General features: G+C 43.3%; 1 protein-coding gene across 6 annotated transcripts in view; it reads left to right on the top strand.

Annotated features, from left to right (window-relative positions):
• The window catches only part of ST6GAL1 (ST6 beta-galactoside alpha-2,6-sialyltransferase 1), a 119,210-nt gene that overhangs the window by 14,137 nt on the left and 91,081 nt on the right, over positions 1 to 13,992 (top strand). For 4 of the 6 annotated variants that reach the window (XM_072640366.1, XM_072640368.1, XM_072640367.1 and 1 more), the window contains exon 2: positions 12,181 to 12,295. The exons of the other annotated variants lie outside the window; for them this stretch is intronic. The gene's annotated coding sequence lies outside the window, so the exon portion shown is untranslated. The remainder of the gene's footprint in view (positions 1 to 12,180; positions 12,296 to 13,992) is intronic. 6 annotated transcript variants of the gene reach the window in all.

Below are 13,992 nucleotides of genomic sequence, written 5' to 3' on the forward strand. Positions count from 1 at the left end.
AAATGAGAGGGTTGGAGTCAAAGATCCCTGAGGGCTTTTTTAGCTGTAACATTCCATCACTTGATTTGATTTTGTTATGATTACTAGGTAAGAATTTCTAAATTTTAATTAAAACAGGAGAGCTGATTGGTTTTCTTAATTTAAACGTTTTCCTAATCCAGTGCCTAACAATGCCACTGCTTCATTTCTTGCCTCTCAGGAATGAGTATATCTGATCAATGGGCACTCAGCCATTCTTTGAGTAGCCCTCATCAAGGGGAACTCACTACCTATTGAGGCAGCCCAATCTAATCTTGGATAGCTCTCATTGTCTGAAAACCCCAAATTAAACATGCAGTTTTGGCTCTGTCTTTGTGTGGGGTTAAGGCACTTTATGTCTCTGGGCTTCAGGGCTCTCACTGGTAAAAGGGAGATAAGAATACTTCTACTTCCTATTCCCTTCTCATTCTCTCCTACCTTCGTGTTGTTAAGGATCAGTGGTGGTATCTATGGCAGCGATCTTTTAAAACCATAAAGTTTTATATTGTTTTCTTGCTATTATTGTGGCATTTGGCAGCAGGGTAGAAAGAGTGGGCAACAGTAGCATTTGGAGTTGGAATCTCTGGCTTTGGATCTCAGCCAGGTCAGTATTGTGACCTTGGACAAGTCATACTTTGCACTGGCACTCACACTCCCGAGCTAATCTGCTGTCACATCATGAGGTTACTACCTTCACAACATCTCTTCCACATATCCCCTTCTAAGGCTTGGCACATTGTAAGTGCACAACAAATACCTGTTGACCAACTGACTTTACCTCAGTTTACTTTGTAAAAAAAAAAAAAAAGGTTATCGTTTCGTTTTTCAGTTGTATCTGACTTTTTGTGACCCCATTTGGGGTTTTTTTGGCAAAGATACTGAAGTGGCTTGCTATTTCCTTCTTCAGCTCATTTTGCAGATGAGGAAACTGAAACAAACAGGGTTAATTGACTTGCATAGGGTCACACAGCTAATAAAAGCATGAGGCTAGATTTGAACTCAGGAAGTTGAGTCTTCTGGACTCCAGGTGGCATTTGTAAAAATGAGATTTGACTAGATTTGGAGTGAAACTCAAATCGAAATGGGAACCACTAGATACACAGGAATCCTTTTGGGTCTCACAGTGCCTTAGAAAACCACAGATTTATGTTGTCTATGTTTAATTGCGTTTTTATTTATTTTGTTAAATATTTCCCAATTACATGCCCTTGTTTGACACTTCTGGAGTAGATAACCTATAAGAGTAAGCTCTGTGAGGGCAGGGATCTTGTTTTTGTTCTTTTTTATCACCAGCACAGTCTTTGACACACAGTAAGTGCTTGTTACTTCTTGTTGACAAAAGGCTTTTGTAGCTGTGACTCCTACTGTTATTAGGAAAGGGGCAACAGATTCTTGTTTTTATAAAAATCTAGAGTTCAATCCAGAAGGAGGAGGATGTTCTTGAAAAGTGTAAGGAGTACATTTTTTAATGTACATATATAGCTAACATGATAAATTGTACAGTTAATAATACTGGTCATAATACTCATTGACATTTGGATGAAGGTTGTGTAGTGTAGTGGAAAGAGCATTGGACTTGGGAATGAAAATATCTGGACTCTTTACTGACTTTGTAGCCTTGGACATGACATATAAACTCATAACCTTCACCTCTAGAATAAAGGTTTGCACTGTGTATTCTGAGGCTGGTAACAAGGTGAGGGGATTTAAGGTAAGGAGGCAGCTGAACTTGTTTGTTGGAAGAGGGGAAGGAGCCAGTAGAGGGAGAGATTGAAGAAGAAAGACAATAGGAATGATTGATAAAGCAAGATCACAGAGGAGATGAAAGGGTGAGATAAGCACTGCCTGGGCAAAGTGAAGGAATTCACTTTGGCAAGGAGGAGGGCAACCTCATCTTTTCAGACAGGAAGAAGGGAATTTGGAGACAGAGGCTCTGAGTTAGAATCCCATTTCTACCACTTACTCCTCCTATGAGCTGGGGCAAGTGACTTCGCCTTTCTGGGCCTCAGTTTCCTCTTCTGTAAAGTGAAGGGAATGCACTAGATGGCCCCTGGTATCCTTTTTACTTCCAAATCTATGATTCCAAAGGTCCCTGCTGACTTTGATAATCTGTGTTCCTCGCAGTTTAGAGCCTTTTCCTGTGACATTCTGTATTCTTTGTCCTAAAGTCTCTTTCATCCTGTGACTTCCGTGTTCTAAGGTCTCGCCTCCCCTGGCAGTCTGTGTTTTAAGATCTCTTCCAACTCTAGCATTCTTTGTTCTAAGGCCCTTGCTAGCTCTGACATCCTCAACCTGCTGTAGATTTTAAGGTCTCAACCTGCTCTCCTAAACCATGTTCCAAAGTCCCTTCTAGCTCTACTTTTCTGTGATTCTGAAGTATACTTTACAGTTACAGGAGCCCACTGGACCCCCATTGTATTACCTTCATTCTGACTAACCATACACACGATGTCTTTTATCCAAGTACACCCCCTTATCCCAGGACAATTTGGGACTTGTCCACTTGGGCAGTCCATACCAAACTTAAGCTTGTTCATAATTTTTCAAGCCAGACTCCTGGCCAATAAGGATGCTGCCAGACTGTTGGCAGGCATTTGCTGCTCTACCCACATTCCAACAAAATCACTATCTTAACCACTTTCTTCTCCTCCCCAGTGATGGTATTGTGGTGTGATGGTAGTATGAATACCTCATAAAATAATAACACCTCTTTCAATAGAAGGCGTAGCTACTTTGTAGTTGAGGAAAATGGAAACTCTGGCCAGGAAAATGGGCTGGGTCTGAAAAGATGAAATCAGCTAGGGATAAATGTAGTCTTATACTTGGATTCAAGAAAATTAACTTTACAAGCGCAAGATGGGCGAGACAAAAGTTTGTCTGAAAAAATGATCTAGGGGTTAGAGTCATATGCCCGTACAGTCATGATGCCTCCCAAAGCTCATGTAACCTTAGGCTCCTTTTGTGGAAACATTGTGTTCAGATAGAGGTTGCTAACCTTGATCAGAGGACTGCTATACCAAAGGCAGGCCTAATCTAGACTAGCGCGTCAAGTTCTGAGTGTTACATTGTAGGGAGGATGTTGACAAATTTTAGCATACTTCAAGAAAAGTGACCAAGGAAAACTCGAGCTACCTTCGAAGTCTCTTCTAAGGGGAAGTGATCTGCCCAGGGTCACAGAAGGAAAAGGTGAGAGAGGCAGGATACGAACCCATCTTCTTTGATTCCAAAGCCACTGCTATTTCCACTGTACCAAGATGATTTGAAACTACGACGTACAAAGATTATTTGAAGAAATAGCTGATCTTTTTCTTCTTCTCCTTTGGAAAAGAGAAGATTAATGGGGTATGTGATAACTGACTTTAAGTATTTGAAGGGCTGTCATGAGGAAAAAGGTTAAATTTATTCTGCTTGGCTGCAGGAAAATGAGAAATGGTTTTCAATTGTAGAGGGGAAGATGTAAGGGAGAAAATACACTCACAATCCACTAAAAGTGGAACAGGCTGTTGCCTATGGAAGTAATGTGTGCCAACCCCCTGAAAATCTTCCAGCAGCAGAGGGTGACTAATTATCAGGGCTGTTGGATCAGGGATTTCCATCCAGGCACAGGTTAATTTCCGAAAGCCCCTCCGATTTAGATATTCTACATTCCTATAAAAATCAAAGAAAAAGAAATGTGGAAGAAGGATTAGAGCCTTTTTCCCCCTGAAAAAGACAGTCTACTGGGCAGAAAAGGCATTGAAATGGAATTATAGGATCCAAAGGTCTATCTCTGTGTGCCAGCATAGGTTCGTTGAGAGATTATCAACTCCCTGAGAGCAGAGACTGCTTGACTTTTGTTTTGTGTGCCCAGCACCTAGCAGGGTGCCTAGCACAGAGTAAGCCTTTACCAAATGCTTGCTGGTTGCTTCTCCCTGTATTGCACTGCAGTGACTGATTCAGGCTCCTCCACTTGGTTATGTTCTGGGTGATCTGATGCTTTGATGGGCTCTGTCTTGTGTGAGCTCAGCCAGACCACTGCAAGAGAGGCATGGTTGTGTGATGGCTAGAGCCTGAAAGACCTGCACTGGAATCTCTCCTCAGATGCTTATTAGCTGTGTAATCATGGGCATGACATTTTGCCTCAGTTTCCTTATCTGTAAAATGGGAATAATAATAGAACCTACACCCCCCCCCCCAGGGTTGTTGTGAGGATCAAATAAGATAATAACTGTCAAGTGCTTATCATAGTGCCTAACATATATTATAAAGTTGTTAGTTATCATTTTGTGATTCCACATCTTAGATCCTATCACTTCTGTCTTGAGTATGCTTGTAGGATTGTGGGATAAGAGCTGGTTGATTTGTGGCATAGCTAGGGAAACTACGGGGCCCATAGGGGCACACACCGTTTGAGAGCCCCTGGGTTTATGGAAAGAGGACCGGCTGAGGTTCTTGGTCTGATTCTGCTGCTGATTTGCTGTGTGTGAACCTCACTTTACTTATTTGTAATATCTTGATAACATACCTGGCCTGTTGAGCTCCCAGGGACTTCTTCCATTGTATTATCTGAGCTGAGAAAGTGGTTTGGAAACCATCAAACCAAACATAGACCTCATTCTTCAAGAGGTTCACAGGCAGCTGTAAAAGCACCCGCAGAGCCAGCTGTCCACACGTCAGAATAAATAAACCAGTCCACAAAGAAGAGCCAGCTGGGGGTGAGGTGAGGTGGGGTGGGGTGGGGTGGGGGAGGTAGAGGATGGTGAGTCAGTCTTAGCCCTTTTCATAAGGAGGTGGAAATCCCCACCCAATGGTCTGGCTGGAAGAAACGAGAGTTCCAGGAGATGAGGGAGGGAGGATGGATGGGTACAGCCTGGTGAGTGATAGCAGGGAGGGGGAGGATGTTCCAGGTCAGGCCAGGTTGGAGGAGAGAAGGTGAAATCCGCAGGGAGATGGTCCTGGTTGCCAGAGACAGGAATGCCAGCCCGCCCTTCCTTGAAGGGCGGCATTCTGATTGCTGCTGTCTTTCTGGATTCTTGCCTGGAACCATGCTTCTTTCTCCCTCCCTCCCTCACCTGGGAATGATTCCTGCCTGACCTGAGCAAGAGGTCCAAAGAGCTCCCCCTTTACCCTCCTTGATCCTCCTTGATGATGAAAAAGATTGGAAGAGTTACCCAATTCTTCTTGTCAGATCATCATGTCCAGAATCTCCTTCATACTAGTTACCATGGTTACAATTGAGTAATTTTAAAAAGTATATATTAACACTAATAAAATAATTACAATATTTTATTGGTACTTTTGTTTTTCTATAGCTGTGTGGTCCTCGGCAAAACGCTGAGACATTCTGTGCCTCAGTTTCCTCATCTATAAAAGGAGAGAGTTGGACTTGATGGTTTCTTTCAGTCTTAAATTCATCTGTGCCTCAGTTGGCTTCAGTTTCCTCATCTTTGAAAATGAAGGTGTTGGACTAACTTACCTTTAAAGTTTTTTCAACTCTAAATTGGTGATCGCTGAGCCAATAAACTCCACCCCCTTCACCCCACCCATGGTATCTTCCCTTAAAAAATATTTAAATACAGCCATTTGATGTAAGGAATTTGGCTGGCAAAACATGCAATAAATATTTCAGTTTCCAATTTTCTAATAGAGAGGAAGGCAGTATGTTTTAATGGCAGCTACCTGGGACCAACTTTGGCCACTGTACTTGAGCAGATTGCTCCCCACTTTGACTGCTTTCTTCATTACATTGATTGTCATCCCTGGTTCCTTCTGCTCTCTATATCAATCCATTGGAGACTTCCACATTGTGGCTTGGAGTCCTTCATATTTGTGCTTTCTTATCACACAATGAGAGAGGATCATAGAGGAATGTAGATTTTATTTGCTTTTCTATTTTTATTGGTAATTTTTTAATTTTTACATCGTCATCATTTTCACGTGTCCCTCTCCTTTTGCTTCTCCAGCGTGCCAACCCTTGTAATAATCAAAAGGGGAAGGATGAATAGGGAGGGAAAGCAGTTCAGCAAAAGCTCACCAGCACATCAATTAAGTCTGAATAGCATATTCATAGTTCCCAACTTCTGCAAAGAAGGGAGGTAGATGAATTTTCTTCTCTCTTCTTCCAGATCAAGTTTGAGGAGCAGAGATCTTAGAGTGGGAAGGGAACTTCGAGGTCATTGAGTCCAACAATTTCATTTTATATTGGAGGAAACTGAGGCCCAGAGAGATTATTAAGTGACTTCATAGACTACGATTTGTTCAGTCATTCTATCATCTCGTAGCATCTTCATTTTGGGGTTTTTGCTATCACAAAAAACATTATTATAAATATTTGTTTGTATATGTGACTTTCCATTGGTTTCTTAAGATCATAGATTATGAAGAGTTTAGTGACAGTTCCAAATTCTCCCCCCAGAATGGTTTGGACAAATCTCGAATGCTGCTAAAATTATGGTGATGGTGATGTGCCTATCTTCCCACAGACCCTCCACCATAGACTTTCTCTGTCTTTTATGAACTTTGCCAGTTTGAATTTAAGGGATATGAGATTTTCCCTAAGTCATGCAGCTAGTTAGGGAAAGAGCTAACCACTTGGACTCAAACTTCCCAATCCTTGGCACAAGCTTTGTCTCTAGCTTGTTTATCTGGTTTCCAAAGTCCTAGCTGATTAGAGACAACATATTACAAGGAAGTGATTATCTGCTAGAGGCAGCCACAATGCAAAAGCAGAAAAGACACCTGACCTGAGTGGAGATAAAACAGAACTATCAAAAGTGGACATGGTAAGTCTGAAATTCCCACAGTCTGGAAGCCTGTCTGGAAGCTCCTCAAAGGAGGAGCACTGAGTCTATCCTTTGTCACCCAGATGGCATGACTCTATAAGAGCAGAGTTATTCCTGTTGCTGAGGATGAATGTGTCCACACCGATGTCCCCTTGGCGCCTCAGACTCAACATGTCCAAATTGTATTCTCTTTCCTCCTAAATTTTTCTCTCCCAAATGCCCATCTGGTTGGTGGCAGCATCATCCTACTAGTCACCTATGCCCCAAACCATTTTTTTTGAACTCTTCCCCTCTTTCACTTGCCCCATGCTTCTCCTTTTTCCATAATTGCCAAAGTTGAGAGACAACATGGTGTAGGGGACAGAGAGCAAGAACTTGGAGGCAGGGACACCTGCGTTTGAATCTGGCCTCAAGACACTTACCAGTTGGGCAAGTCACTTAACCTTTCTGGGCCTCAGTTTCTTTATCTGTAAAGATAAAGATGACTTCTAAGGTCTTCTTCAATGGAATTATACTGTCCATTCTACTTCTGTAATAGGGGTTCTTAATCTGGGGTCCAGAGAACCCCATGGATAGATAGCAAGGTGTCCGTGGACTCAGATGGGAAATAATATCATCTTTATTTGAATATAATTGGTTTCTCTATAATCCTTTGTTCTATGCATTTGAGAACAGGAGTCCTTACATAGGCTCTACCAGACTGATGCCAAAGGGGTCTGTGACCCCAAATATTTTAAGAACCTTGTAATCCAATACCATTGTATCTATTTTATCTCCACTCAAAGGGCCACTGTCTCCATCCAGTCTTTTCTGTCCTTCACGTGTACTCTTAGAATAGCTTCCTCACCTTGCTTCCACTGTTTCTTCCCTTTCCAATCTATGCTTAGCAGAGCTACCAAATGAATATTCCAAATGAACAGGGCTGATCATGTCATTCTTCTACTAAAAAATCTTCAGTGATTTGCTATTGCTTCTAGGGGTAAGGTGACAAAAAATGAAAAAGTCCCTAATCTCAAAGATACCTCAAAATAAGACCAGGGAAGTTTTTAGAAGCTTAGGTGGGATGCTCATTAGACCTTCTCCTTAGAGTAGGTCACCAGGGATGGACTTGGTACTCTTAGCTTCACCACCCTTCCCATTACTCCTGCTTGATGTGGGAGATACCAGGGATGCCATTATCTCCACAGCAAGGCAGTTTCTCAAAGCAACAAACGTCATTTGTTTTTCAGGGAAGGGACAAGTGTTCATTCTGGGCAACCTGGTTGTTTTCCTTTTTCTGACATTCCAGACAAGAGACACTAAGAATTGGTTGACAAATCAAATGTGTGGTGGATGGACATTTCCCTCAAAGTCAGCCACAAAATTCATGTCCAGAGTGGAGACAGCTGTCCCAAGTGAGCTGAGCGGGGTCCAAGATCCCTCTGCCCTCAAACTCTGATGTGTTGAACTATTATGTTCATTAACGTGTGTGTGTGTGTGTGTGTGCGCGCATGCACGCACGCAGCTTCTATGCCCCAGAAAAGTCATCAGCAGGAGGAAGAGGGCAGGGTCTTAATTTGATGTTTCTTTTAGCTCCAGTATCTTCTAGAGCTGGAAGGATGTGGCCCAAACCCCTCATTTTATAGAGAAGGAGACCAAGGCCCAGTGAGCTGGTGTGAATTGCTGAGGTCTCATATGTAGACTCATGGGCACACAGAGCAAGAGCTGGGAGGCTTGAGACCTTTTAGCCTGAACCAGTCATTTTATAAAGTAGGAAAGTGAGGGTGGGAGATGAAGGCCCAAGGTCACCCAGATAGTAAGTATCCGAGGTCAGGTTCTCAATGCTCTGGTTCCAGAGCCATGGGAGGATTCAATACGTGTTTCTTAAATGCTCAGCTTTGTATGGAAGCTAATGGTTTGTGGGGGAGACTCCGGGACTGTGATCCTCCATAGGTAGCAGCTAGAAGCCTTGTTATTTAGTAGGAGCCAAATTGTTCAGAGATGTTTAATGCAGAGCCAAGGCTGGCATGACCAGGTGGAAGGGGAAGATGGCAGCCCAGCTGAGCCCCTCCATGACCTTGGGCGACTGCCTTAATCTTTGTTCATCATTCAGTAAACATTTATCAGAGGGCCTGTATTTGGCTTTGAGGGAGATATAAAAATAAATAGCATTGAGCCTGATCTTATGGAGGTGGGATAGTCTAGAGAGAAAGCCATGGCTTTGGAGTCAGAGACCTGGGTTCAAATCCCACCTCCGAAGTTTACTACTTATGTGACTTTGGGCAAGTCACTACTTCCCTGGGCCTCAGTTTCCTCACCTGTAAAATGAAAAATTTGGACTAGGTAGCCTCAGAGGTCCCTTCCAGACCCAGACCTAATCTCCTTTATAAGCACACAAGCACCGTAAAGCAGAGGAGGATGGCATAAACACCTAACAAAAGGATTGAGTAACAGGAGGCTTTTCTAGAGGGTGAGATGCTGGTGGCATCCCAGTGCTGTCTTGGGGGAAGGGTGTTGTCTTGTACCTCCCTTGGTCCTGTTCCATCTGTCCCTGGGCCCCTCAGGCATTGAGCTGCTTTTGGCAGTCTCATGCCAAGCAGGGTCCTTGCTGGGCTCTGCCCAGTTGGCTCCTGCCCTACTCTGGTACACACAGAAGCTCGAGTTCCTTCTCCTTGTTACAGCCCCTGGTTACTCTGGCTCCAGGTCTTTTGCCAGCATTAATTATAGAAACTAGCAAAGCACCCATGGGCCTGCTGCCTCCTGCAGCTTTTTGCATCTCCGCCATCGCCTTTGAAGGCACGAGTTCACCTTTGCTAGGTCCAGAGTATTGCTCTGTCTTCTTGATCATCTGTAAGTCTCTTTGTCTTTGCTTTTCTGTCTCTAACTTGTGTGTTTGTACTTGTATCACCAGTGCTCAGCACAGTGCCTAGTCTAAGTGTTATTACTAAGGACTTAAGAAACTCTTTCTTTCCTTTGCCCCCTTCCTTCCTCCCTTCTTTCCTTCCTTTCCTCTCTCCTTCCCTCCCTCCTTGCTTCCTTCCTTCATTCTTTTTCTTTTTTCCTTCCTTTCTCTTTCTCTCTTTCTTTCCTTCTTTCTTTCTCTTTTCTCTTCCTTCCTTCCTTCCTTCCTTCCTTCCTTCCTTCCTTCCTCCATTCCTTCCTTCCTTCCTTCCTTCCTTCCTTCCTTCCTTCCTTCCTTCCTTCCTTCCTTCCTTCCTTCCTCCCTTCCTTCCTTCTTTCTTCCATTTTCCTTCCTCCCTCCCTTCCACCTCTCTTTCTCTCAATTTAACATCTACTTTCCTCATTCCATTCTGAGGGTTATGGTCCCTAAGCCACAAACTGGACATCAGCCATGCTGGCTGTTAAGTCAGAACACTTGACTTCCAAACCCATTTCTGTTGGAAATATCCCAGTGGCCGGATATGGTAACATCTGAACTTGTAGACCTCCTAAAAATGAATAAGGAGGTGGTATTGTTCAGTGGCAAAAGATACGATATTGGAGGTTGATCCATTGAAACTGCGTCCGAGGCTTGCTACCTGCGTAACCTTGGATAAGTCACTAATCTGTTTCCTCATCTATAAAATAAAGAGGTTGGACTCAGTTGCCTCTGAGATGCTTTCCAATGTCCTAGGATCCTATGGATGTGGCACCAGGGGCTCCTTCTAGGTTCAAATCTATGATCCTAAGGAAACAACATCACAGTTTTAAAAGCTTAAAGAACAGTAGAGATGATCCAGAATTTTAATACATTGGCCTGACAGCTTTATTTCTTTTCTTTTTTATATTTATTTAAATTTATTATTTATATTTAATTTACTATAATTTATATTCAATTTATTATTTATATTTGATAAATATTTATTTATTTAAATTTATTTAATTTCAAGTTTCAACATTCACTTACAAAATTTTGAATTTCAGATTTTTTCTCCCCATCTCTCCCCAAACCCTACCTCAGGACAGTGTGTATTCTGATTTCCCTTTCCTCCAATCTGCCCTCCTTTCTGTCACCCCTCCCCTCTTATCTCTTTTCCCCCTGCTTTCAGTTGATTTGTTTTTTCATGATTTTCTTGCATCATTCTCATTTCTCTTCCCAATTTTTGCTATTCTTCTTTTTACTTGATTTTCAAAGTCCTTTTTGAGCTCTTCTATGGCCTAAGACCAATTCATATTTTTCTTAGAGGCTTTGGATGCAGGAGCTTTAGCTTCATTGTCTTCTGGTTGTATGTTTTGATCTTCCCCATCACCAATGACATAAGAAAATACCTCTTCATGGAGAAAGTAAGAATCTGTAGTCTGGTTCTTTCCTCCCATTTGCTCATTTTCCCAGCCAATTGCTTGACGTTTGAGCTTTGTTACATGGGCTCCAGAAGCAGCCTCTGCTTCATCAGTGGCTACAGCCATCATGGGGCTGGGGCTGGTGCTGGTGCTGGACCACGCTCCCCTCTCAACCAGTTGAGAAACCCTTTTCCCTGACCTTTGCAGGTGTCTTTAGTGTTTGTGGGTTGAGAAGTCTGGAATTCACAGCTGCCGCCATTGATTCAGTCCCCTAAGGCCTGTTCTCTCTCAGTCCATGCCAGGGTGACCCACACTGAACTGTGTTCTGCTCCCAACCTGATGTAATAGACCCTTCCCGTTGATCTTCCAGATTGTTTTGGGCTGAAAATTTGCTTCAGCCTGTCATTTTGTGGCTTCTGCTGCTCTACAATTTGTTTAGAGACATTTTTTACAGGTTTTTTGAGGGGTTTGGGGGCAGAGCTGTAGCAGGTCCCTGCTTCTCCTCCATCTTGGCTCCACCCTGACAGGTTTATTTCAATCAGACCCTCACAGGCTAATCATTCTTCTGAATATAAAACTGATTTGTTGCCCCAAGTTAATCTATTCACAAATGGTAGTTTTTGTATCTGTAAGAAATTGTTTTTATTATGACAGGATTACAAAGTTAGAGACGGGAGCTTTGCTGTTCTTTCCGAGTATTTCATTAAGAGATTGCTTGGATGGGGATGAGAGAAGGAGGGCTCACAGAAGGGGGGAAGAAGTAGAAGGTGATCAGTGGACTGAGGGAAGGGGGGACAGGGTGCAAGGTGGTCAGTGGACTGAGGGAAGGCGAGACAGGGTGGAAGGTGTTCAGTGGACTGAGGGAAGGGGGGACAAGGTGGAAGGTGTTCAGTGGACTGAGGGAAGGGGGGACAGGGTGAAAAGTGGTTGTTTAGGGAATGGGGTAAGTGGACAGGTATGCTGGTGTGAAGACAGAGCTGCAGGTGAGGGGCCCAGTTTTAAGCTGTTTCCTTGAAGCTGCAGGAAAGCACCTGGACCAGGTAGGAGAGCTGGTGTTTGCTTAGCTCTCCTGGGGAATTACCAAGAGCCCTCCTTTCATGCTGAAGTGGCCTCATTTTTTTTGTTTTGTTTCCTTTTTCAGCAGGCAGAGGTAGAACTGGCTCCACAGACAAATTGGGCAGAGGGTGGTGGAGTAGAGCTTGGTGGATACCAGTTAAATACGGCACACTTGTCCCAGGCCTCCTGATGGTTGAAAGGTAAGGCCCCCATCATCCTGTTATGTGACTTAGAAAGAGAAATGACTTGGCCAAGGTCACACTGTGACATGATGGTGACACATCGATTAGAATTCATGGCTCCTTCTTCCTGGGATAGTTTTGTTAATATATCAAGTGGAAAATTGGAGTTTTCCAGTTCATGGGCTCCTCTCCTTCCCTTTTCCTTCCTTTTCTCATTGATACTGTGTGTATTAGGGTCACTTTCCAATCCCCAACCCCCTCCAACTAACAAAGTTAACAGTGAAGCATAATTCAGTATATTTAATCTTGGGGGGAATTTCCTCTTTGTTGGCCTGGCTGCCGGGCAGCTTGCTGGAGCAGCAGGTGCGCCTTTCAGAATCATTTTGGAGATGGCTTCTAGTTCGGTCTAAGCTTTTCCTTGGTTTAATTAGCCGGTCAGTTTGCAAAGGTGGCATTATGCCCAAGGAAGCTTTTTGTTTTTCTGCCTGCTTTTTAATCTCTTTTGACAGGAGGTTGGATTTTCCTAGCTCCCAGTGAAGCCTGAATGGCCAAAGGACCAAACGCGATCCCCTGGCAACAATGAGCCAGGTTTAAGGGGGCTCTGACCTTTGCTACACCTGTTCTTCTAAGGAGAAAGCTCCGGTTTTCATAGGCAGTTATAGGGACAGGACGTGCCCCACATCAGACATGATGAATAGAGGCATTAAGTTGTGTCAGTGACTTAGCACCAACCTGTCTCCTTCTCACGCATTCTTTCATTGCTGACACAGCATTTTCTTATTGGAGAGGGTTTTAGACATAGTACTTAACTTCCTTATTTGAGGAAACAGAGGGTCAGAGAAAGGAAGTTACTTGTTTAGGGTCATGTAGTCATCTGGTTCCCTGTCTGGGATTAGAATTCATTTCTCGTCTTTTCTTAGACCACAGAATTTCCCACCTCATCAGGCTATTGCATAGGATCTCTTCTCCTCTCCCTCTTTCCTCACAAAAAGTACTGCTATAAATATTTTGGTATGTGTGGGACTCTTGTGCTTTGCAAGGCACTTTACAGAACTATCAAATATTTAGAGCTGGAAAGGATCTTGAAAATCCTATAATTCAATGAAGATGAAGGAACTGAGGGTCAGAGGAAGAAAGGAAATACACATTTAAGTGTCTACTATGTACCAGGCCCCCTGCTAATTAGGCACTCTCCAAAACTGTCTCATTTGGTCCTCACAGGAACCCTATGAGGTAGGTGTTATTATGATTCCCATTTTACAATTTGGGAAACTGAGGCAGGCAGAGATTAAGTGATTTGCCCAAGGTCACACATCTTTTAAGAGTCTGAGGCTGGATTTGAACTCAAGTCTTCCTGAGGCCAGGCCCAGTGCTCCATACAGATCATATAGTAGGCTAGTGGCAGAGCTGGACTGGAGACTTAAGCTCTTTCATTTCATGGCTGGTGCTTTTCCTACTTTCTACACCTTCTCTCATTAGCTATGTCTGACTCCAAATGTAACATTCTTTGCCTGTCGTCATGTTGCCATGACAGTGGCGTTTATGAGCTTTGCTACATCCCCTCCTGGGAGACTTTTCTTAGTTTGTTTATATAAGATCTTCATTACAAAGGCCAAGGAGAAAGTCCCCATTGTGACTACTTCCACAGTGGTGGAGTGTTCTCCTTTCCCGACTCTTATAACCAATCATTCCTTGGCTTCAGTTCTTGGATTCTA

This window comes from Notamacropus eugenii, chromosome 2 (assembly GCF_028372415.1).
Source record: "Notamacropus eugenii isolate mMacEug1 chromosome 2, mMacEug1.pri_v2, whole genome shotgun sequence".
NCBI lineage: Eukaryota > Metazoa > Chordata > Mammalia > Diprotodontia > Macropodidae > Notamacropus > Notamacropus eugenii.